Here is a 26,163-nt window from a genome sequence, read left to right as displayed (position 1 = left end):
TGAACAGATGAAAAGCGGCAAATAAATTCATTACTTGCGCGGGCCCTCGATTTGTTATTGGATCTGCCGGCGATGAAATTTTGATTACATTTTTTTTCTTTCGCAATTTCTGTTTGCGATTCTGACAGTTGCCCATAATTGATTAATCATCAGCGGCGGACAGAGAGCACGCTCTCCAAAAATATAAACTATTTTTCTTCTCTGCGTTGAATATTTTGGCAAGCTTTTGGGGGAACTGCTAGCGGAAGAGCAAGGAAATGCCAAATAAACGAAACGAAAGATAAAAGCAAAAAATGGGAAATGCATAATTATGAATTAGTTATTGGCCATTAGCTCACTGGGAGGAGGGGGAAAAATTGCAGAGCAGAGAAGCAAAAACGGAAGTGAAATACAGTGCCAAAGTCTGTGAATGGCGTTCAACTTAATTAGACAGTGGGTATTTAAAAATTCACCAACAAGCGGGGATTCCTTTTAATCAAATAGACAATTAAAGTTTATTTTATCTGCTTTATTATTGTACTGTTTCTTACGTACATCATTTATGCCAGTGCTAGGGCTTTTTTCGGCTTGTGCTTACTTTTTATATATAGAATTTTTATTATTAACATATGTGGCAGAGTTGGCACATTAGAAATTTTTTCAGAAATATTTAAATAAAAAATAATGCGTTTTTTTAATTAGGTTTTACCTATAAAATACATGGATTTTATATGATTGATTTTAAGTTTAACTTACAAAAAATGTACATTCAATTAAAAAAAAAAGTTTTTTTCAAAATGCAATATTATAAAGTTTTTAAACTTTGTTGTTCAAAAATAATAGAAACGAGCTGGAAGTGTTTGCTTTCTTTGTTACTCTTACTTACGACTTTAATGGAAGTAAAACACAATGTTAGGAATTATAAAATGAAATGTACATATGTATACATTGTATAGCATAAAAAAAGCATCGTATAAAATATTGTGTTTTGTACTTTTCGTCAGATATATGTTAAAGTGATTTCAATTACTCTAGAGGTTTCTTTAGAAGCCTCGACGAATTGATATGTTTAAAAAAACTTAATTTTATTCAAAGTTTTTAAAATCTCGAAATAAAAACGTAGAAAAGCATTGCCAAAAATTCCTAAATATATTTGAAATCTAACATTTTTGGACTTCCAAAAAGTCTGGCTCGTGAAAACGGGGCAAAAGTACCTGTCGCTGGGTACATGGCCGAAAGCGCCTATCAGTTGGCCGTTGAGCCTATCCCAATAACTGATAAGGCGTCTAAGAGAGCGGAGAGTTACAAACGCACCGCTCTTTGCTGGAGCAAAACTCTCCACTCGGCTAAGAGAGCAGCCCAACGGGACTTCGTGTTGGCCAGGAACCAACGAGGACGCCTTCGGGCGCTGCCGCTGCCTTGGCTATGACGTAGTCGCTGTCGCAGCTGCCGCCGCTGCCTCTGCCGCTGCCACTGCCGCTGCCAACGGCGGCAGCGGACGCTTGCTGCTGATAAACAGTTTTCGTTTATCATCAGTTTGTCGATGGCACAGCGCGCAACTGGACGTACTTTCGCATCTTGCCCATGGCATCAGGCCAGCAATTGCCAAGCGACTGACTCGCGTTAGCCATTTCTATTTCTGCCATTCCTGAGTGTGTGTGTGTGGGCTCAATCAGTAACCGTGTCCGTGTGCGCGGCCGCTGCGGGTGTGTGCGTGTTGGCCAACTTTAAACGCTCTTATCAGCGCGCGTGTGAAGCATGAGCTTGGTGCAAACAAAGTTTTGGCGGCATTTTCAATTAATGGCGATGCCAGCAAAAGCCATCGAAAATTTCACAAAAAATATCATACCAACTGAAAGCGAAGCAATAAAAGAACATTCAAATAAATGAGTAAGTAATTGAAAGTTTAAGTAGAGGAAAATATATTACAGGTCATAAAAAAAATGAAACACTGTATTTTTAATAATTTTGGATTGATAACAGAAAGTAAAACAAATGAAAATGTTAAGAAAAAATTAAAAATCAGTTAAGTGAAATACTCATACGATAATTTATTGAAAAAATAATATTGAATATCAAGTGCCAAGAGTTAAAAAAAAATATAAACTGAATACTTAATAAGTTGTATAATTTATTCTTACATGTTTAATTAGGCGAAAGCAATTAAACGGTAATTTTTAATTTGGTAAAACTAGTTATACATAATAAAGTTAGCCAAAAATGTATTAGCTAATTTTAGCTTATTTAGAATTTTATTGGGTCAATAATTTCCCAATAATGTTGCAATTGTGCATTTTTTTATTAATTAATTTAGAAAAGTATAGAATAAAACAGATAAAAGTTGTCAACATATTTATATTCATACTTTTAGAAGCAGACAAATATTCTTCGAAACTTTACAACTTGTAGTTGTGTATGTTTTTGGATAGCGAATTAAACAAATGAAACTAAATGGGCAGAAACATTTAATGAGAATTAGAAAATTAGGAAATAAATATTTTGCGATAAAAACATGGTGCACATATTTTTGGCAACATGATTTTAGCTAATTAAACGAGCTTAAAATGGTTTTGCCGAATTTTACGATTTGGATGGCCTTTATTATATTGTTCTAATTTCGTCTAGCTGCGGATGGATTTAATTTTTTCCCGGGAACATTTCCATGCATATTTGATTGGCAGTCGCAGAGGCGCATAATTCATTCCACGAAATTTTCCCGTTTTTCACTCGGTTCACAAGATTGCACAGGGCAACAGGGAAAAATTACGAAAAATGCGCTGCGACTTGAAAAGTCAAAAATTATGTAAATGCAAAACATTTTGTGTTGCTCTATGCATGTAAACAATTTTTTGCACCATTATGCGCCATCAAGTATGCAAAGATATGTTGTTCCAGAGCTCGCAGCAAGCCTCCTTCTCCTGGCAGGATCTGATTTTTAAGAGGGTCGGGAAACGAGGAGGACGGACAGGTAGTCACTCACCTGAGTCGCAGGCTGCGGGCGGCTTTTGACATGCCAGCCAGCGTGTAGAACATCAGAATGTTTAGATTTATGTGAGCCAGTGACAGCTGCAGGCGAAGATCCAGATTGTGGGGCAGGCTGAGGAACTAAGGCTGAGGATGTGGCCCTAAGCTGCTGCCTGCTAATCCTTCAAACTGTGCAAATCACTTTTGGCAGTTCTCGTTCTGTTTCCCCTTCCTGTGGCGCAAAAGTTGAAAGTTTTCTGTGATGTAATCGCATTTGCTCCGGCTGTCTCTTTAATTAAATTTAAGAGACTGACAAAAAAATAAGCAGAGCCTGTCTGCCTACGAAGCGTGAAATATTTAACTTTCGAGTTTTGCATTCAATTCACGCACCAAAACTTGGCCAACACACATACTCGCCCATACACACACGCACGGGATCCGGAACTCTGTTTCTTGGCTCGATTCTACTCTGAGTTGGGAAAATCCCCGGCATGCTTTTAGTAGGCAAAATATGCGCCCTTGGCGCTAAGTTTTTCTGGGCGACATTTGTTACTTTTATTTACGCACACGAAATGAGCACTGGGCAAAAATGATTGACATCTTCCGCTTTACTTTGGCATTGGTGTATTTTGTATACTACAGTGTTCATTTAAGGTTATTAAATAGAAAAATATGTTAACCTTTTTTCGTTAAAACGAGACAAAAATAATATTTTATTATAATAACTTTTTATTATTATTATTAGTACGCTTATTAACTAAGCAAAACGTTACACAATCAAGTTCTTTGAGGTAGAAAAATTAGCATATTATTTTTCCAAGTCAGTAATCACTAATATGATAAGCATAACAAATCATATATTAGCTGCCTGAATTAACACAGAAAATATAGAAAGGCTTATTAAAAAACGCAGAATAGCAGGTCAATAAAAAATGAGTTGATACTGTATAATTTATTATAAATTGGTGTAACCCTCAATTGATTTAGAACTGTATTTTTTTTTGCCGTGCAGTCATTCTCCCCCTGGCAAATAAGATTAACGTTGCCACAGAAGCCGTGGTTCAGAGTAGTGAGCCCCATAAAAAGAATAGAGCGGTCGGGACCTTAACCCATGCTATAACCCAAATATAAACCACCGTCAACGAGGCACACACATGCCCGAGGTGTTTCATTCATCATCAAGTGGCAAAGTAGCACGTTCCGCTCTCCAGTACTCCGACTCCCTTTATGTGCAACTTTTCCTATATTATGCGAACAATGTTTGAAACTTTGGCTGGCTTTTGGGTCGCAAATCTAATGCACAGGCCCTTGGGCCCGGATGCTTTCCTCTCACTGTGCATAATTTAGGGTTTAAAATTTTTTATTGCCTACATTTGGGCGTCGGCTGCGGCAATGAGCCGAGTTTTTTGAGTCAGTCGGTGAGCTGCATTAATCCCCTGCAGCCATCAAATGGGCTCAGCAGCCAACGTGCTGCGGCATAAATTAAACAATTGCCAGCCATGTGTTTGACCAGCGGCGAATTACGCATACGCCGCGTTGTCCGCCCCCAGAAAACTTCAACAACAAATTTAGACCTCACTGGGCAAAGTCGCTTTCGACTGCTTAGCCCAAGACTGGCTCAATCCAGCCTCAGAATTGTTTAATATTAAATTCGGCACTGACCCAGAAACTTTTAAGCAGCTTAAATGTTAATTAATTTCAAAAAACAACAAAATTTGTGGAACTTTTGCAAATGGAAATGGAACTGTCAACGTTTTTCGGGGCTAGGGGGTAGATTGTGTACCTAAAAATGTACAAGATATATATTTGCGCCGCTACATCCGACTCCATTAACATTTAATTTTCGCCAGCGCTCCATTTTAATGCGAAAGCCACTTCAACTGTGAGTCCGCTACGGCGAAATAAATTACAATCAAATGGCTGCGCCAGCCAGGGAAATGTGCGGCCGCAGCAGTAAAGTTTAATATTTCTGCCTTTAAAAGGGCAGAAATTATTAAAAAATTGTGCAATAAAGGGGAAAGGACAGGAAGGACGAGCATGACGGGTGAAGCGAGACGAAGAGTAGACATTAACCTGATGCGAAACCGGCAGCAGCCGAAAAATGTTTAGTCGTAAACATATTAAAAGCTACTTTGCATAAACTTGGCCCGTCAAGGATTCGCCTTCTTATTTTGAAAACCCTGCTCCGCGAAGGGGACACACTGCCATTTGCGATTTATTGAAAAGGGAAAAGCAAACGGTGGCAAACGGCAAGAACCCATAAAAGCCCCGAAAAGGGGAAATCGGAGAAAACCGGTGGAAAGGCGAGGGAAAATCGAACAAAAGCGGAGCCAAGAATTCTGACGACCGCTTGACGACCTGACGACGAGTCGTCAGTTGGAAAGGTGAAATTTGGGGATGGGGTCACCGCCATTCACTCTTTATTAGGCCGGTCAGCTGGCTGGTTGAAGGCTTCATTAAAAACACATTTCCAGCACAAATGTTTATGCCAGAGCCCAAAGTCCTTGATCGGCGAAATGCAGCACAAGCGATACAAATAAAAAGGCCAGCCAGAATTCAAATAGGAAAACACTAATATATTTTGCATTTGAAAGGCAGCTGTCAGCGCGGCAAGAGCAAAGCAAACTGGAAAAGCTGACACTAGAATGCGAATTTGTATTCAAACCGACTATAAGTGGTGAAAACAATATTAAATTCCAGCGAGTATCGATGGAAGAAGTATTTTTTCAAACTCCGACTGAAGGACATAAATGGAAATAATAAGAAAAACATTTTGCCTGGCTCGGAGCTTAACTATTTCCATTGTCGACCAACTGAAAATTTTATTGAACAATTCTTTAGAATATTTTTTATAACTTAAGCTAAGCTTAAACAGCTGTTCATTAAAGCAATTTTAATCTTATAAAGGTATACATTTTGACTTGATATGCTCGAAATGCAAACAACATGTTCTAAGATGGCCAGTTTGAATTTTGTATGTTGGTTTCTCCCTTCCACTCATGTAACTTTAATCGCTATTGTAAGAACGACTGAAAAAAAGAAAATAGGTCTTAGACCAGATTATGATATCGATTCGTTTATTTTTTATAGGTTAATATCACATAATTTTACCACTTACTATAATTGGTTTTGTATTTATTTGCATTGTCATTAAAAACAAAAATGCTTAAATTTCCTATCAGACAAAACCACCTATTTCAGATAAGAAAAATACTTGATTCACTACTCCGAAAGCGACGCATAAAATTTGACTAAAGCTTAAATTTTGCACCGAACAGAGTCCAAAAATGGCCAACAGCAGACTGCCATAAAAGCAAGCTCTCCGCATTTCAGACAAGTCCGAGTCCCGCATTTCAAAATTGACTTTAAGGGAGGGCCCCTATATATACGTATGTTTATGTACACTAGGAGCTTAGTTTATCAGAGCGGCAGCGGCGACTTATTTATATTTTGCCACGGCGTTTGCGTGTCAGCTGGTGTCAAAGCGCGGCTAAGCAAAATATTTACAATGCAACGGAGCGCGATAAAGCGTGCCGAAATGAAACGAACGGAAGGAGCACCAGAACCCCCAACTATGGATGCAAAGCTAAGCTGGAGGGGCAGGGATAGGTCCGTCTGTGAGTACATAATCAAGTTTCAATTTGAAAACATCTCCGAGAAGTGTCTGGAATTTTAAGCATAGCTCGAACCAAAACCAATTGGCCTAGGAATCGCGTGTGTGTGACAAAAAAAAAAAGGGAATGCGAAATATAAAAACAAAAACCAAAAACAACAATAAAATAGAAGAGGAATGAAAGCGAGATGGCAGCAAAGCCAGCGAAATGTACACAAAAGGCTGCATTTGACAGGGGGCAGTAGAATGCTGCCAGGACACGGAGGGCATGGAGGACATGGTGGAACCCGTGGAAGCCACACACACACATCAAAGCACAGGCTACACGCATCGATGGTCCTGCTGCTGTTTCTGCACCATGTAGTAGTGCCAGTAAACACACCGCTAAAAATACTATTCATATTTATTTGTATATGCTCATTCTGAAAAATACATCAGAATTTGGTTTTCTAAAAAAAAACATTAAACAAGATTTACACACCAAGAAGAATATTGTGTTACTTTTTTAAAATGTAGGCAATGGCGCACCTTAAATTGTAGATAATTGTAGACTTTACTGTACTCATAATTTTTTAATTCATGAAGCTCATTTTAGCTTAGGAAATTTTTATTTACTTATTTATCTTAAAAGTCAATCCAATATTTATATATTTGTATTTATACTAGTTTTTAGGGCAGATCCATTAATGATTTTATAGATCTAGACAGAAAACCTCCTTTAAAACTTTTATTTTCCGGAAATCTTTTCCTATATCAAGTGTTCTGCATTTTAAAAAAAATTGTATTCGGTTGTTTTTACCTTTTTTTAAAATTTTTTTATTTTTTGTAGGCAACATTAGTATAAGTGTAAATAATCTAAATCATTCAGCAAATATACAATATGATATTATATTATGATAGAATCTTTCAAAAACTAATTCAGTATTTGTAGATACTTAAGGAATACTTTCAAAGTAAAAGGGGATTTAAATTAATGACCTACTTAAGTAACATTTTTTCACGGTGCAATGGGCAGTTCATTATGCCACTGGAACAGTTTAATGTCGCTTAAAGGGGCGCTGCTTTCGCGAAACAAAACCACAAAATATGGGCAACAGAGGGGGGTGGATGCCTCGGGCGGTCGCAAGGGTTCGGGCTGCGGACAATGGCCGCTCCACATTGGAGAGTGAGTGTGTGTGTGTGCGAGTGTTTGCATTATAAGCAATTTTCCATTTTTCGTTCCATTTTTCGGCTCTGCTTCTTGAAGTTGCCGCTCGACGCTTTGTTACACGCTGACAGGCGGCAACTATGAAGGCGAAACGTAATGAAAATGGCAACAAACAAAATAATTGAAATTTGGTTTAGCGCAGAACAGAGCAGCCACGGCAGAGCAGAAACCATGGCGGGAAAAAATGGAAAAAATTGGCCAAATGAGAACGAATGCCAGAACAAAAGGAGCGGCAGCAGACGGAGATGGCCAAAAGCGAGCGTCGGCTAAGACGGGTCTTTAAAACCCGCAAAACGAAAAGAACCAAGGAGGAAAAACCTCAAGCAATAAGCCAAGGCGGGTTTCCCTCGGCCGGGTGGATAAGGGAAAAACGGGGAAAAAGGCAAGCAATGAGCAGGATGACAATGTCCTCGTATTGTGTGCAGATTTGTCAGTTGATTTTGTTTTTCCTTTTTATACGCTTTTTTTATATTTTTTGTTTTTTCTGTATTTTTTTGTATGCCCGTTGCTGGAGAAACTTCTTCGGCCGTTGCAAATTAAATTTTCCAATTCGCAACGCCCATTCTTTTGCCTTATTTTCCTCGCCTTCTGGCTTTGACTCCGACTTTGGGCGTATTCAATTTTCTAATTTCGTATAAATTTCCAGGGAAAGTGGAATTATCTTAGCCGCAAACAGTGAGACCTGAGCTCTGTCGAAATTAGAAACGAGAGCAACCACAATCAAGAGTCTTAGGCAACTTTAGAATCGCACGCAACATTACGAGCGAAATAGGTATGCTATTCCTAAAAAATAAATCCCTCAGGGGTCTCTGGCAAAAATTTGTCCAATTTCTTTGAGTTGAAGGCAAATATGATACAAATATTTTAACCAGGGCAAAATATTTATCTCGCCTCTAATGCGACTGAGTCCTTTTAAGAATGCTATCGTTCTCAGGCTCACACACACTGGCAAGCACACACACAAATGCAAAATGACAAAATAAATTCACTTCGCATCGTGCCCAATTTTCCGGCCAGCAACAAAATGGGAGCATGCCAAAGTGAAAGCTCTGCAAAACGAGATTCCAAAACGGATCTGCTGCGATTTGAACTTGCCCAACGTCTCAGCTTTCCTCCGCTTTTCCGCAGCCACCCCCTTTTCCACCTGCCCGCCCACACATTTGCATTCGTATTTTGTGCTGAAGCTTGTGTTCGTTTGTATTTCCCATGCATAATTTAAAGCGTTGCTTGCTTCTCTGGGCCGCCTTTAAAGTTCAATCCTCAGTTGGCCCACGTTCCGCATTGAGCAGCTAAAACCCGAGCAATTACTCGTGGATATATATACTTTATATATGTCGTTGATTCATCTAATTGCCGCCGTTACAGGGTCATTACAAATCCGAGTCTAATTGTTGCCAAAGGTAATTGCTTGTATCAATGCAGACATCTCATGTCCGCAGCTTGTCGGGCTAATTCGAATTGGGTTGGAAAAAGGGGGCGGACCAAGTCGTCCTTCGCTTTTCCCCTCAATTCTTCATCTTTGAGCAGGGCAACACTGCATCAAACATGCAAAAAGTGTTTTTCTTTCACCCTTTTTACTCGTAATTTGGCACAGAGCTGAGTTGACCTTGAGCTGTGTATATGCGAGTGCCACGCCTACCGAAAGGCGCACGCCCCCTTAGACCCACCGCCCATCATCATCATCAAACATATACCAAATTTCTTGGTTTGCCATCAAACGCAGACTTTTTAATGGAAACGTGTTTGTTTTACCAAATGTAAAATGGCTAAAAAGAGAGAAAGCTCGTAAATTGCAATCCGCAAAGAGTAAGCGAGAGTGAGACAGCAATAGCTTATGTCTGCCTGCAGCATATGTCAAAATTTAATGGCCGCCGCACTAACACAGTCACACACACCCATACACACACTCAGCGAAGGAGTGAGAGGGAGTCGTAAAATTAACAAAACTAGAAGCACAAATTACACCAACAGCATCCACTTTCCCTTGGCACTTTATCATGGCCCAGTATTGTTGTAACTGGAACAGAGTTTGACGCTTTCCCATCCACACTCTGTATACTACATACTTATGCACATAAATATGCACAACTTTCTCTTCGATGTTTTATGGTCAACAAAACTTTTCGCTTTTTTATGGCCTGCCAGCAAAAATTATGGCTGATAAATAAAGCACGAAATAGATCGACCACCGAAATACCCGTCTAAATGGGTAAGCAAATATTTTATCATGAGAGCTTATCGGGGTGGCAATATTATTTAAATGATATTAAATAAAAAATAGTACTAACATATGTATAAAGAAATAGAGTTGTCAATAAATATCACAATATCTAGACTATGAGGATATATAATTTTATATTAAATTAATTTGTTCAAGATAAAAATATTAAATAAAAGTTTTAAATATTATTATTATTATTATTGAAAATTAAGTTGTTAATTCGACATGTTCATATGCACCTCTATTTGAATGAAATTTCAGTATTAAATCGTAATATAATCGTTCAAGGTGCTGCGATATTCTTAATTGAAATCGAAGAACTGGAAAAGTGAAGTATCAATAGGAAACAATTTTAGTGGAATCAAGAGAACTTTATATCAATTAGCTTCCTCTCCTTCTGCCTGATCTACCTCAAGATTGAGCCACTTGCCCCTTGCCATTAAATCAAAATTTATGGCGCTAAACTTGTGATCAGGTAAAGTAAAGTTTTGCGCGACTTCAAAGTGAGCGCCGTCGTCAACTGCAATGCCTAAAGTTTGGCTTTAATTGCGCCGCCAGGCAGGCAGAGACATTTGAGTTAATTATGCCTCGATTTGGCTGCGAGTAAACAAAGTAATTAAAAAGCAAACATGGTCTTGATGATACTCACTCCTCCGCAGAAGGCAGATGGCAGATGGCAATTGTCGGGGATGCGTAGCGCCTTCTGCCCAACTTATTTATGTTGGCAGACAGCAGCGAAGTCGGGGCACGCATTAATGTTAATTATTGGGGCAAGTGACAATTTGAGTGATTTCAGTTGGACAACAAAGCAAACGAGCTGCGAGCAGCAAAAACAATCAGAGGCACAAGCACAGCCAGCCCAGCAATGCCAGCAAATCATTTTGACCAACACTTTTCGGCTTTGGCCAGGGCTGGGGGAAGTGTCCTGTCATTTGTTATCTGTTCACTTTGACATATAGCTACAACCAAAAGCATTTTCCCCGCACTTTAGCGCAGTGTTTCAATGCTTTTTCTATACCTTATCAAAGGGCATTGTAAATTTGTCAGGAAGTTTGTTATTTAATGTGCATGAACTCCTTGGAGAATTTTAAATTATTTTAAATAATACAAATATTTATTTATTTTCTTCTATTTTTTTCACTTTTTAAACAACTCGCTGTTATAAATAATGTACAAATAAATATATAGAAAATAAAAGCTTTAGAAAAACAATAGTTAGAAAGAAATACGAGAATCTTGCATGAATTTCTAAAATTTAAAAGTAACTCAACTAAAGTTTCTTAAGAAATAATTTAAATAATACGAGTAAATATAAAAATATTCTACGCCTTTTAATTGCCAGAAAATATTTACTCCTTCTTAGGAATTGTAAAAAAAAATAAATATTTCTTCAGAAAAATGTAACCAGATAGTGTGCATCCATTTCGGTTCGCGGAACATTCTCTCACTTTTGCAATTTTTTTATTCTCTTTTATTGTACTGCGACAACGTGGTCGCAGCGTTTTCACGCGCAGACATATTGCCAATTACGCCCGCTCACAGCCCACATATTCCACACCCTCTGCAGACACGCACTCCCATATGCAGGATAGATAGATGGGAATAGCAGGGGAGAAGCGGAAAAACGAGAATGAATCGTGAGAAATGTCAACACTGTGACATGGCAAAGTGGAAATGGTAATTGCGTGTTAATTGCTTTACGCGTTCCAAGTGCTTTCACCATTCGCACGGGCCTCTCACTTTTCGCTCCAGCCACTAACCTTAACACCCCACCCCCAAAAAGCCCCTCTTCACCCGCACACGTGCTAGTAGCCAGGCAACGCAACTAATCAATCTACCACTGCACTGCGTCCATGGACGAGATTCATCAATTTTCAGATGCATCCACCATCGATGCCTGCAATCGTAAATTGCGTTTGCCGGCATGGCAGGATCACGTTGCGTATGAGCGATGTGCGTGCGCGCCCATCAAATTCAATTGAATTTCTAGTCATGGAGATTTTCTAGCAAAGGAGTAAGAAAATCAGAGGCGTAACCGGCACTTTAATATTCAATCAATACCGGGAATTTGAGTTGCATTATAAACATTAATCATAGGCATGTAAGCGGTGTTTGCCTTTTCGTCTGAATACATCATTAGGGTAGCCAATAATTAAATAAAGGAATTCTTGGAATGCTACATAAGCATTGCATAAGTTCAACTTCTGGAAAATTCCTAAATATATCATGCAAATATTTGTGGTTAGCTTTACTACGCAGTTCGAAAAGGTAGGCAGCAAATTAATAATGTACATTAATTAATTACTTATTATTAATTTTCTCTAATAATTTCAAGATTTTACATACGAGTTGAATACTTAAAACTATTAAAAGCATGTTTTTATTAAGTTATTAATAAGTTTTAGTTAAGTGTGCTGTACAATATATTTATTGTTATTTGAATGAATACCTTTTTTTTTTACCAACTCAAATAATCAACTAAACATCATTGGCATTAGCAATGAAAAAATCATTCGAGCAGAAGTTAATGAAGTACGACTGTTATTAGCCAGAAGCCGTTTGGCTATTGACTTGGCCGCTTACCCAAAACCCGGATGCCCTCCCCCCGCACACCTGAGGCTATCATTTGGCGTCACATGTTGACATGTGTTGAACCAGTGCTCCCCAAGAACGTTATGACTGTCAACATGTTTATTATTCACCTGTGCATGAACACAGGGGCCAAGTTATTAAAACTTTGCCACATTACCGGAGAGTAAAATGCCGATGGAGAAGGACGAACCGAGGACGAACAATTGGCAAACACATTTGGGTAGCTGAGAGGCAAAAAATGTAATAAAAGTTCACAAAATGCGACGTGTTTGCTTAAGTATTTTTCAGTCGACGGTTGGGGAACATCTAACTTCTACCCCTGGCCTGGTGCTGATTGTGATAAATGCGACAAAGACATGTGTAAAATATGCTTCATGTGCGTTATTATTGCGTTTTATGGTCCTTGGGTGGGTGGAACACACCTGTTTGTCCCGTGACAAACGCATTCCAAGATGCCGCTACTCTGCTGACTTGTCGAAATGTTTACCAAGTGTTTGGATATTTTTTTCGTTTGCCAAGATATTTCACGAATGACAGGAATTCGCTTTTTAATTATAAGTGCTTCCACTCCATAAGTATTTCCACTTGAGTGGGGTCCTCGCATGGATCACTGCGGTCCCCGGGGTGAGAAGTGAGCAATCGAGAGGGCTGGCAAAAGTCATCTATCCCCACGGTCACATAATCCATAACTGGGAGCAAACATCAGCGGGCAGAGCAGAGCACACAGGGCGCATAATCAAAGGAAGCCTCAAAAAAGTAAAAATAAAAAATACAGGGAAATAAACAAAACGGATTCCCTAGAGTAGGGACAACCGAAAAGGAACGAGGAGGAGTCAAATTTCACAACTCGAATTGTTTACGCAAAATACGCGCACTCGTAATGCAGACGAACTCACAGATTTCTATATACACACATACATATTTATTTTATATACAAACACATAAGCCAAAGAAGACATAAAGCATGTTTGCCTGGCATAAACGCAGAAGTTAAACCAAAAAAAAAAAGAAAACAGAAACTCACACAGGGAGATGAAAAGGACGATGAGCCAAACATTTTAATAATAGCAGAAAAGGCTGAATGCCCAAAAAACTGAACCACGCCCCATCTGCCTCCTGCCCTTTTGAATGGGGCGGCTTGTTTATGATGGAAGCCCCAAGTCAATCCGCACCCCATACACTTCCCCATTCTACAAACACATCCATTTCCCTTAAAACCCTTTTTCTGTGTGTGATTCAAATGGTTTGCAGCCCGTCTTTTGAGAGATTTCCCGCTTTGGCAAGAGCTTTGGGCCAGCTGCAATAAAACTGAGAAACAGGCTAAATTCCCACAGACCTACTTTAAGCGTATCTACCTGTTGGGGCTTTAAAATGGCAGCAAGTTAAACTTATTTAATTTTTTGGTAAATAAATTTACATTAACTATTTACTGGGTAATAGTAAAGGAAAACACTGGTAAAAGTCAAATAAATAATATTAGATTATAACACATTGACTTCGTTAGTTAACTCCTAAAATGTCAACGAATTTATTGAATCCAATTCAGTTGAATAATTTTAACTATTAGTCAAGGGATTATACAAAATGAATATAAAAAATGGAAACACAAAGGTATTTTACCAACTAATAGGCTTAATAGTAAAAGTTAAGCCTATGGAAGTCGAAATATGGCTTAGTTTCAGTGCCTTTTGCAAAATACATATGTACTAGAGAAGTATATTTAAGTTTTTGCAATAAACTAAACGAAAATTTGTATAGAAATAAAGGACCAAAAAATTGAATAGAATTTAAGATTAAAGCAATAGCAGACTAATTTCTTTAGTGTATTATTCTGGGTCTTTTATGCCATATGTCATGTTATGATTTGCACAGTAACTGGTGGAATACCTGGAAAAGCTTTGACTGCTTTCTTTATGCACATTTTCCGCTCCCCTTTTCGAGCGTAATCAATTAAGCAAAGTGCACTCGACTGCGTGGGGAAAAGGCAGCTGGTGGAGAAATGCAAATAAATGTGGCAGGAATTTGGAAAAAGGCACACGCGGCGTATACGCAATGTAAGAGCCACTCGACTCTACTCATTTTTTTAAGTTGCTTGGCTCTTTTTCATTTGCTGGCATTTTTTGTTCAACGCACTTAAGGCTGCCATTTCATAAAATAAACCATTAAAAGGAAACAAGCTGAAGTGGGCGGCAGCCCCATTAATTGCATTTTAATTAATTTCTGTTCCTCTGCACTCCCTCGAAAGCTGCATATGTAATTACTGGTGCTGGAGCGTTAATTGCTCCGTCCAGGTAAGCTGCTCCTTAATGCACATCGTCTGCACTTAGCTTGAGCATACACACAGTGCATACACATACCACAGCTCTATAAGAAGATCCATTTGGACCTAAATTAAAGTCAACTTTTGGTATTTGCCATTTGCCACTTAACTCGCCACTGACCAAACACAATAAAGTCCATTTGGCTTCGGTCTTGCACTTGCACTTGGACTGCCTTGGGTCAAGGTCCCGACATTTGGCATTCATTACCGCCCGCCGGACTCTGGTCTTACACTCCCCCTCGTTGCATAATAATGCGATTAAAACTGTCAAGTCAAGTGCTACAGCAACAGTTGCAGTTGGCCGGCCAGAAAAACAATAATCAGGTGAATCACAGGGCCAAAGGCAGAACCGAAAGTAATGCCGTGGCTTTGGGAAGGCCCAGCACAGCACAGCAGAACTGAGCCAGAGCCACAAAGCTGTCCAAAGCCTAGACTACGACCATACTACTCTGCTCTCCAGCAGTGGAGCAGTCCATGGCCCCTGGCCACCTCGAGCAAATAAACAAACAATTAAAAATAAAAGCGCCAGAACAGCAACTACTGCGGATGGGGAACTAGCCAGCCGACTCACAACGAAACTGGGATATGCTAGCAAAAAAAGGGCAGTGTTTGCTTAAATATCACGGAAGTAGTTTATAAAACTTCCTCATTTTGTATGAAAATGAAAAATATCAATTCGAATTTTAAGAAATATTTAAAATGTTAGACACTTTTGTTCTATTTTTTATTTTAAGTACACTTATTTTATTATTTGAAACAATATTTTTTAATGCACCATTGTTTTTTAATTTTTGGGGATTTTCAAAATTGCATTTTTTAGTTATAAAAAGAAATATATTTATTCATTTGCTATATCATTGGTTTCAAAACGAAGCAAATAGTTGGAATACCTATCGCCTAAGTGTTGTGTCTGCTTCTCCTTCGCTTTGGGAGGTTTTTTCTCCCTAGTTTTTTGCTTAACTTTTTTCCAAGCTTGCCAGGTAAACAGAGAAGTGGCAGCCACCTTTACACACACAGGTGAATGTGTTGAGCCAGCGACTTAAAGTGCGTAAATGAGTAGAATACACACACAGGTGCAGGAGGTTGGAAAAGTGGGTGGGCAAATGGGAGGCAGGGTGAACGGCAGGAACAACGACATAGTGTGGCGCTTATTATGCGTATACTTAACATTTATTTCTGCCAGACAGCCTGCCTGTGTGTGCGTGAGTGCGAGAGAACACACACACAGAGACAAAATTACTGAGACGGGAACATAGATAGGCACACACACACACATAAAGGGGGCAGAGCATAAATCTCATCGTGCATTCATCAATGTCAAGCCGCAAGTTTGCTTTTCATTTGTTATGGCTTTGCCGCTCGTTGGTATGTGTGCGAACGTACAGCTGTGTGCATGTGTGTGTGTTCGTTGTATTGTTTAGCACATAAAATGCCAGTGGCTGCAATGAAATTTTTACGAGAGTGGCTCAATAAATTTGGCAAGGAAATAAAATAGCAACAGGAAAAGCTTGGATAATCACAGGTTGAAAACTGAGATAAAAACAATTTAGTTATATATTATAGAAAAATATAAAACTAAATCAAGATCAATTTAAAAAAAAATACTACGTAACCGAAAGAGCAAACTGGTTTTCAAAGATTTGTGAATCAAACCGACTTTAACACTTTACTGCTTGGAGTCAAGCACCTCTCGTTCAGGGTTTTGCGGTTGAGGACCTTCATTGTTTTGCCATCTTCCTTCTGGCCATTCGCATTTGGGCCAACTCATACTTATTCGCCCATCATGCTGCCATTTGTTGGTCAAGGCACACGCTTACCGACGCCTTGAACTTCGGCTGGGAAATAGCTAAGGTGGGAGGTACCAGTGTTCAAGCAATTGATTTGCATATGCCCGCTCCCTAAATCCTCGAGTTCTCTGCACCAAAGCACACAAACAACAAGTGCAACAGAAATGGCTGCCTCTTAAAACTTCATGGCATTGGCAGTTAAAACGACAATTGCCGAGCGCAACTGTTCATAAACATTGAGTGCAGCTTGGCAACTGCAACTACAGCATCAGCAAACAATGACAAGGCCAGCCGAGGGGTGCTTTTGTGGGTGGTTCGGATGGTGTGGGGTGGAGGGACTGGCTGCACAAGTCGATTTTATTTAATTGCGCACAGCCACAAAATGCACTCCGCCTTTCGAGCGCCCCAAACCCACACTCACACCCACTCCCACACCCTCGACAACCTTAGCCCACATTGTGCACCCAATATTCTGGTTTTACGAGCGTCGGGCGCCAGATTCAAAGCAGCCCAGCTATCGCATCCGTCGACATGAGCGCACACACATTAAGCTGCTCAGCAGCTCAGCAGCGGAGACCTTCCGCCGGACCTACACTGAAAAATCTGGGTTACAGGGATTAAACAGATATGTATCTTTCAACAGGGATCCATGAAATACAGTACAAATATTGACGATTGAAAATTTAAAAAGATGTTATTTTTTTTTTGATGTATCATTTAAAAATGGGTAGGAGTCCTAAAAAAAAACATTATATGAAACTATGATTGATTTGTTGTTTTACGGTGTCAATTTTGACTTGACACTCCCACTCGTGTAACTTTAAGCGCTATTTCACTCACTCACTTAATTTAAGTCACCACATTGCTTCTTTCGCTGTTTTTTCAAGTCTGAGAATCTCCGAGAGAGATATATTTACCATGCGCATATCCATTTGGCCACGTCGTTCTTTTCTTTTGTTTTTTTTTTTAAGATCCTGTATTTATTAGTGTGAAGGGAATGAGAATATATGAACTTAAGGGAATGAGAATATATGAATTTATATAAACTACAAAATATGATGTCTTAAAGGTGCCATCGACACTTTAAACAATTTAATCTTCCTAAAATTCTATTTCCTTTTTTTTCTGTGCACTGTTGATACCCGAAACGAGTTGACAATGGCTGGAATGGAGCCAAATTCAGGACAGTTCTACAGGGCCTCAATTTTCGCTGGTTACGACTCGCAATCTCCGAACTGGGGATTCGGACTTGGCCACTCTCCTAAAACGATTGGGCGCCCTGTCCTGCGGCTAGATGTCTGTACTTAAAACTGACTTTAAGAATGCCAGGGCAGGTGGTTTTCGTGCTTTGAAGGCGGCGACCCCGACTTTCAATTTCAAACGCATGCAAATGAGTCGTAGGGGCGATTTGGCTGATGGCTGATTTGGCTGGCGGCATTTGATGGCTTCGCACCTCCAAGTTCGTCGATTCAATTGAAACGTTTCGCAGCCAAGAAGCTTCAAAACAGCCGGAAGCACAACTCACTCGAGTCATTTTCGGGGGGCGGCTACCTAAGCGAAACAAAGCAAAAAACCAAAACAGCAGCAGGAAAACCTGAGGTCCCGACTGGCGAGGAAGAAAGTATAACAAGCAAGACAGCAAATCATTTGTAAACACTTGAGCACGAAGGAGCGGAGCGGAGAAGCCAAAACACAAATCAAAAGATAAACGGTCTGCCGGGGAGGCAAAGATGAAAAATTGAATTGGCCTGGCGGCCGAGGGACATCGGTCGAGGGACTAGGAGCAGGACCAAAACACGGTATCGTATCCCTGGACTCGGGACAGCATGTTGCGTAAATAAAGTGCGAATTTCCAAAAGCTGTGCAGACAAATGAGCGACCACTCAAGATGACAAGTGACCGTCCACAGATCGAGGGCAGCGGACAGTGAGGAAAAGTGGGAAAACGAGGACCACGAGCAGCTGCCCCGCGCCATCTGTTAGTGTCAAACATATGAGGGCAGTGAAAGTGGAACGATGCCTCGGGGGTTATGCCAATGAAGCTCTGTCGATGGGATGGACCGAAAAAAAAATATATAAGAAAGCAAAAAAACTTTGCAATATAAAACACAGAACCGGGAGAAGAAAACGAAATTCCCCAATAGCAAATTGAAAAAAATTCCTCAGAAGCTGAGCAAAAAGTTTGCCATTTTTCCGGGGGAGGAGGGGGAAGAAACTTTGTGCTCTGCTTTAAATGTCGATAAAAGTTTCTTGGACGCTATGGTAATAATATTTACCCAACAACCAATACCAATCCCATCCAGAGTAAAAAGTCCTGCGGGCTGCTGCTCTTCGCTTAATCTGTTGGATTGCTATTTTCAATAACGATTATTAGCCGCATCCATCCAGTGGATGCGAAGTAGAAGAATGCCCCTCGGGTACTTTTGCTTGCTGTTTATTGAAATATTCAACATATTTAGCTCGGCCGGCGCGGAAAACTTAATTAAATATATTAAAAGCTGATTAATAACAAAATGAAAATCAAACATCAGACCACCGGCGGGCGGAGAGGCTGCAGACAATTTCCTCATTAATATTAACAACTTAATTAAAGCCAGCGACTCCCCCTCTCGTATTTTCCGCCCACCGAGTTGTCCACCGTCTGGGCCGATTATATTTGCAATTATGCAAAGTAGCTGCTAGTTGGATATCCTGGCTGTTGTATTTGCGGGCGGCGCGGGCTGTCAATGCGAGCGCAAAGTTTAATATTAATAAATTTTTAATCAAAGCCCTCGCCGGGGCGTCAACCTGTGTGAAGTGGTTGCGGTGGTGCCGGCGGCTCTTTAAGGGGTCAGTGGGTTTCGCTGGTGGTGGTGGTGGTGGCCAGGTGTCTGACAGACCGCCTGCGGTGCAGGTGGCTTAAAACGGAGGAAGCAACGACTGTCAGTCAGGGCAGTGGTCAAGCCAATTAAGACAGCTTCTCTTACAGAAACTAAGGCATTAAATGGATTTTCAGGACTTAAAGATAAGCCAGAGGGAAGCGAAAAGAAATTACGATACGTATTAAGTGCGGGTTAAGAAGTACAAGAGCCAATGGTTTAAGCTACAAAATATTGTGCACTTAAATCCTTAATTGTTCCATCTTTCTCTTTATAAAAATATTTTAAAATACTCTTCTATTCTTCTGGTAAAATTATTTATTTTAAATTCTTATAATCTTTCGGTTCCATTTTCCATTCTCAAAGTTAAAGCACAGAAACTCCGGCTGACTTTGCCTGTATTAAATACAGATTCAATACCACTTTTCACCCCTTCAAAATCAGAGCCCCCGCCATTTGTTACACGTTTATTTGCATGAGAAAGAAATCACGTCGCACACGTGGCCGACACACAAATCTTTGAGCCGCTGCGCTACCTTTACACATACATAAGCATCTTGGCACTGGCACACACATTTTCATACACTTTTTTTATTTTTTTTTTCGTAAATTGTGCGCAAAAGCGTAAAATCATCTTTATAGGGGAGGCGTCAGTCTTCTTGTCTGCCGGCCATCTTCAGAAGTGGGCTCACGTTGCTGAAATGGCGTATCCTTTGAAGGAGTATCATCTCCGTGCAGAGGCGCAATGTGCAAAATAATTATGGGACGGGGTTTTGAGTCTAATAAATTTTATTCGCATTTTGGAATACTCTTTTCTAGAAATACTGAAGATTATAGCTAAAGTTAAATAAAACTTTGATCCAAAAAACGAGTTTTTAGATCCACCATTAAATGAGCAAACATTTTTAAAAATTTAAATTAAATTATTAAAATATGGTATTAATCACTATGGACGGCAGTCCATGTAGTGACGAAGCGCACCAGGAGAGTGTGCGAAGGCGACTACTATATATATACACGAAGAAATGAAAATCTACTGTGATGGTCCGATCATAATGAATAATACACCTATCGAAAGGTATTGCGAAAACTAACAGGATTGCATACCAAGACTTTAAGAAAATCAATTGGCTTGGGAGAGAGAGCGGTGAAAGTGAAAAAGTGAAAATTTCGAAATTTGGAGCTGTTGGGGCCGGTGGGGATAAATGCTCCCTCGCAATGTTTTAGTTGTATTTCTTTTGAAAATACCCGTCGAATGAGGGGTCATTTGTCAAAATCCGACTCTCCGTTCAAAAGTTATAGCCAGAATAAGATTTTCTTCTTCTTCCCAAAATGAAAATTTAATTCTGTTTGTCAGTTTGTCCACTTGTCCACTTGTCCAAAATATGTTTTTTAAGTTCTGAAAATTTGATATGACGTTCATCACATCGATGTAAAAAACTTTTGTTCTACCACTTTTGGAAAAACTAGCTAGTTTTGCGGGAAAACAGCTATAAATAGCTAAAATTCGGAAAGCCGTAACTTCTATACTACTAAAGCTACAGACTTGTGCTGCATCTCGTTTGAAAGGTATTTTTAAATGCTATAAACGCCTTCTATATGCAATTTGTGTAAATGTAATAGTTAAAAAGATATGAACAAAAGAAAATTTGTTTAAACTTTTTTTTTAGCTTTTTTTTAATTTTCTCAAAAACGGCTCTAACGATTTTCCTTACAACTTTAAACTGTATAGCCCTTGAGATTCCTTAAATTTTGGTATATATCATGTTTATGTAAAAAATCGCGTTTAAAAGTTATTCAGAAACGAAAATAGCCACTTTTGCCAGCTCAGAACAACTAACGCTCCCTGAGTATTGAATTTTGTGGGAGGGTATCCGAACTGTATTTTAGGGTCATGGAATCAGTAAATTTGCACTTAAGAGTTCCATATAGGAATCTTTTGTTCTACGACTTTTGGAAAAAGCCGCTACTTTAGCGGGAAAAAGCTAAAAATAGCTAAATTTCGTTAGTTTGTAAGTTCTACACTACTAAAGGTACAGACATGTGCTATACCTCGTTTAAAAGGTATTTTGAAATACTTCAACGCCTTTTTAACTTAATTTGTTAAAATACAATAGTTTAAAAATTATGATTGACCAATTTAAATTTAAATGTATATATTAGCTCCTATGAGAGCAAATGTAAACAAACAAAAACTTCTGATATCAAATAAAAACACCTCTTAACGAGGTAAAAAACTAGTGACGACCGCACCTTCAACATACAAAAGTTCTGATATCAACATTTGTGACGAAAAATTATTACACTCGTCATTAAATAGACTTTCTAATCTTTTCTCATTCGTCACGCTGCAATAGAAAATGCCCGTAAAGGGAAAAAGGCTGGAATAGTTTGCTACGGCGGGCCGAATGAGAAAAGATTAGAAAATCTATTTAATGACGAGTGTAATAATTTTTCGTCACAAATGTTGATATCAGAACTTTTGTATGTTGAAGGTGCGGTCGTCACTAGTTTTTTACCTCGTTAAGAGGTGTTTTTATTTGATATAAATCAAAGTAGGAAATTTGTTGTGAAGATAAGTTTTAAAAATTTTAAATTAAAAGAAATTATTAAGTAAATTATTCAAGTAATAAATGAAAAAATTATTAAAACAAATTATTAAAATAAAATAAAAGTAGAGAATCCATTGCAAGATTTATAGCCTTTAGTCCTTTTATAGGTGTTTTCACCCAGAAATTCCCTCATGGCGACCCTGTCTTGTGTTGTACCGTGACTAATTGATCGAGGAGTGTGGCAAGTGGCCGCCACACCTCCTCAAAGTCGCTACCTGCAGGCTGAATCATGCATAATGCAAAACAGCGGAGAGGAAAGCACAGATGCAGCTGCAACATTACCTGCATATCGCAAAGGGAAAGTGCCGGTGCCGACGGGGAAACAGAGGGGGAACAGAAAGCATGTCAAGTTGTGGCACATTTAAAATTTATGCCAGACTTTATCACACTCTCTTTTCCATTTTTTGTGGCTGGTGAAAGGAAAAGGGCTGGCTACTGGCACACGCACATGGCTCATAAATTTTTATTGTGTGGCAAAGAAGGCGCACCGACTCGACTCGGCTCCCATTCCTCAGTTGGCTAACCAAAATAAACAAAAATCCGTAGCACAGTTCTGGGCGCTCCGAAATGAAAGCGGAGTCCTTTGAACAGGATATACACACAAAGTAATGAAGCAAAGTGCCTTCGCACGCCATTCGGGGCAAAATCAACTGGTCGAGAACCAGAGTGCACTTGCTGGAGTTCAGTTTTTCCTGCTGGTTCGGTTGGGAGCCGGGAGCCGCCGGCAAATAAATTCATTTCACTGTCTGGAAAACGTCGAGCATCGCATCGGGACTGACGTATGGACGTGGACGGATGCCTTGGCCTAGACATGGTGCAGGAAGTGTTATTTAAATGCAGGATATTGTATGAGGAAATTTATTATCGTGCCGCCGACCCGACATTAAGCAAAATATTGAGATATATACGGGCGTGAGCTGCCAGACAACGATGCTCAAAAGTAATTAAAAGCCAACAATTCCGGGCCATATATTTTATTACGGGCCGTCGCTGAGGCATTGTTGTTACAAATTCCTTTAATTCGCCGAAGTACCCCAATAAGCGACTTAAATTCCCATCGAAATACACAGCTTAAATATTTGATGGGCTTGTGGTTAGCATGCATCAAAACTTCAGCTTGTATCGAAATATTTAATCGAATTACAATTCTATTTGATGCTCGACATGGCCAACATTTGTTCTAGCATTTGTTTGTTCTTTTGGTTGCATATTTATATTTTTCACTGGCCAAAACTTTAAGCTAACCGAAAAAAAGCGAGCAGCTCTTTTATCCGTCCGATTTCATTGATAGGAAATAGAAATCGAAATTTACCCTGAAATTCCGGGGATTTTATTCCCTATCATAAAAGAGATTAGCATGAAATATTAAGGACTTTAGCCTCTAACAAAAATGTAATAACTGCGTAATAAATCAGGAAATTTCCAATAAAACAACAAAATGACTATTTAAGTAAATCAAAATTTTAAACTTTTTAGACAGGCATCATATAAGCGAAATTACCCCAAGTAGAGTATCCCTTTTCGACTTCTGCACGCCTGCATTTGCTTACTTGTTTCAAGTTCTATTTTTTCAGCTTTGGCCCGGATAAAAAATGCATTGAATGTTATTTATTTCACGCCCGCGTTCAGAACATGAAATAAGCTGGAATTTAAATATTTGCATACTTCCTATGTCCTCGTTTGTTTGCATTGTTTAACATGGCTGGGGAATGCGGGGATGGCGATGGGGATGGGGATAAGGAGGGGATTGTAGGATGGGCGACTGACAATTTGTTTCTCTGCTGAAAAGCTTGCGCTTAAATAATTGAACAAAAGCTGTTGGCAATTGAATATTAATGAGCAATTAGCGGAGGACCCTCGACAAAAACTAATGGCAACAACAACAAACTAAGCCAAATGCAATTCGCATGGTCAACACGGCGTATGGGCAATATTTATGTGAAACGCACACCCAAAAGAGCCATAAAACATGCCAAAGAGTTAACCAAGGTGCCAACACAGACTCGAGCGATATAAATTATTTGCAGCAGACTGATTGGCAAAAGCAATTGCAGGCGGGGCAGGGAAAATGGTTGTGGATGTGGAAATGGTAAATGGAAAATGGGAAACAAAACTGGGCTAGCAATTCAACTGACGCCAAAGCTGAAGCTGTATACGTATACATAACAGCTGCAACCGCAAAAGAGAGCGAGAGCTGTGAAAGGCGGGCTGGGAAATTGAGTGGAGGAAAAGCCGAGAGGAAAAACTAAAAGGGGCGGGATGGAGGAGGCCAATGAAAGGCCGTTCAGGATATGGGAACAAGGCGCAAACACTCGACTGCAAAGATAGAGAAAAATGGCGCATGAAATGAAGCGGAAATGGTGCAAAAAGGAACCCAACAACAACAACTGAGAAGCGGGGGGCGAAGCGGAACCGGAAGTGGGACTTGGAATGCCGAGAAAGTTGCACGAAGGAAGTCGAAGGGCGGTCGGCAGCCACTTACAGAGCTGAACTAATATGTACATTAGTATCTTTTGAATGCATGCGAGCAACTGATAAATGTCTGGTCATGTCTGAATCTACACACACACATGCACACATAGACACACACTGCACATATACTCATACTCTTTGCGGGTGTGTGAGTTTGCGGTGAATGAAATCGAGCGTCGCATGAAAAATGTATGCCATTTATTTTACTTTATTTTAGTTTGCCCCGCCGACATCCGTTTTCCCTGAGCCTTTTTCCACGTACAGCAAACAGCTGGCATTGGCAAGGGGGCAAACAATGAGACATCGCTCTGGCTTGCATTCGGAAAACTGCACTTTGATGGGCCATTCTCCCACCCTCGCATCACCAACACAAATGCATGTACCATGCACCATAGGGGGTAGATTGAAAAGTTCTTGCACAAATTAATAAATCAAATAAAAACTGTTGAAAAACCTAAAATATTTTTTCTTCATATCCTCTGATATCGGGAAAATTCGATTTTGTCAGTGAAATGGGAGCTTTTCAATATTCACTTAAATCAACATGAATATCCTGGAATATTAGACTTTTTAAATCAAGGTGGACTTTTGGATTAAAAAAAAGAAAAATTAAAAAATTTACAAAAATATATATCAGATCTCGTTTTGTTAGTGTCTTTGGTTCATTTCAGTAGTAAGCTTTATTTAAGGGATTCGCAATAGATCAAATAACATTTGACAAAAAATGGATTTCTGCTACAAAAAATTTCCATTCGGTCTCAAATTTTAAGCGCAAAAATAAAATTTGTATTTTATAAAGTTACATAAAACCTTGTTTCCCTCTAAACTTTAGTTGGGCAAAATATATGTAACAACAAAAGTTTAAAAATCGACACACTTTGAAATTAAAGGGTTAGATGAATATTTTGCATTTTAATTTGACTTTCAACTAGCGTTTAGTTTAAACTGAAGCCGCAACCCTCTGCTTTTAGTTATTTGCTTGATTTATGGCTTGGCAGGGTAAACAAGGAAGGCAAAAAGAACAAGTGCCTGGGAACTATTTCGCAGTAAAAGGCGGCATCCACAACTATTGCATAGATAGGCAATTTTCGTAATTGCTGCGATGCGGATGCGAATGTGAATGAGTGGGAGTGGGAGGGGGACATGGTCAGGAGCAGAGTGCGGTGAACCAAAATTGATTTATGGCCCTGTGCGTCCTGTGCCGCTGCTTCAAAGGACCCATTGCATAAATATGCGATAAGGCCGACTATAAAAAGCGACTGACATTCACATTCGCACACACACTTCCACTCGCACTCGCTCACGGCTGACACCAACATAGATACAGAAACAGTTGGCATACTCTTGCATAATGTATGCAGGCGACTGCCGGACAAGTTGCGAACCGCAACAAGTGCACTCACCATGTCCAAAAGGGATGGGGAGGGGAGTGGGGGGGATCAGACAGGTGCGGCCGGGTGTGCATTTAAGCGACATGTGTCGTCTTCACACTCAACTGCACTTCAAACGAGCCCAGCTCACTTACCCAGGTTCTAAAAT

General features: G+C 39.6%; 1 protein-coding gene across 2 annotated transcripts in view; it reads left to right on the top strand.

The window, feature by feature from the left end:
• Nucleotides 1–1,530: 1,530 nt before the first annotated feature.
• The window catches only part of 5-HT1A (5-hydroxytryptamine (serotonin) receptor 1A), a 74,093-nt gene continuing 49,460 nt past the window's right edge, over nucleotides 1,531–26,163 (top strand). For both annotated transcript variants that reach the window (XM_070213095.1, XM_017158955.3), the window contains exon 1: nucleotides 1,531–1,869. The gene's annotated coding sequence lies outside the window, so the exon portion shown is untranslated. The remainder of the gene's footprint in view (nucleotides 1,870–26,163) is intronic.

The sequence above is a fragment of the Drosophila takahashii genome, chromosome 2R, assembly GCF_030179915.1.
Source record: "Drosophila takahashii strain IR98-3 E-12201 chromosome 2R, DtakHiC1v2, whole genome shotgun sequence".
Taxonomy (NCBI): Eukaryota; Metazoa; Arthropoda; class Insecta; order Diptera; family Drosophilidae; genus Drosophila; species Drosophila takahashii.
This window is presented reverse-complemented; position numbering and strand designations above follow the sequence as displayed.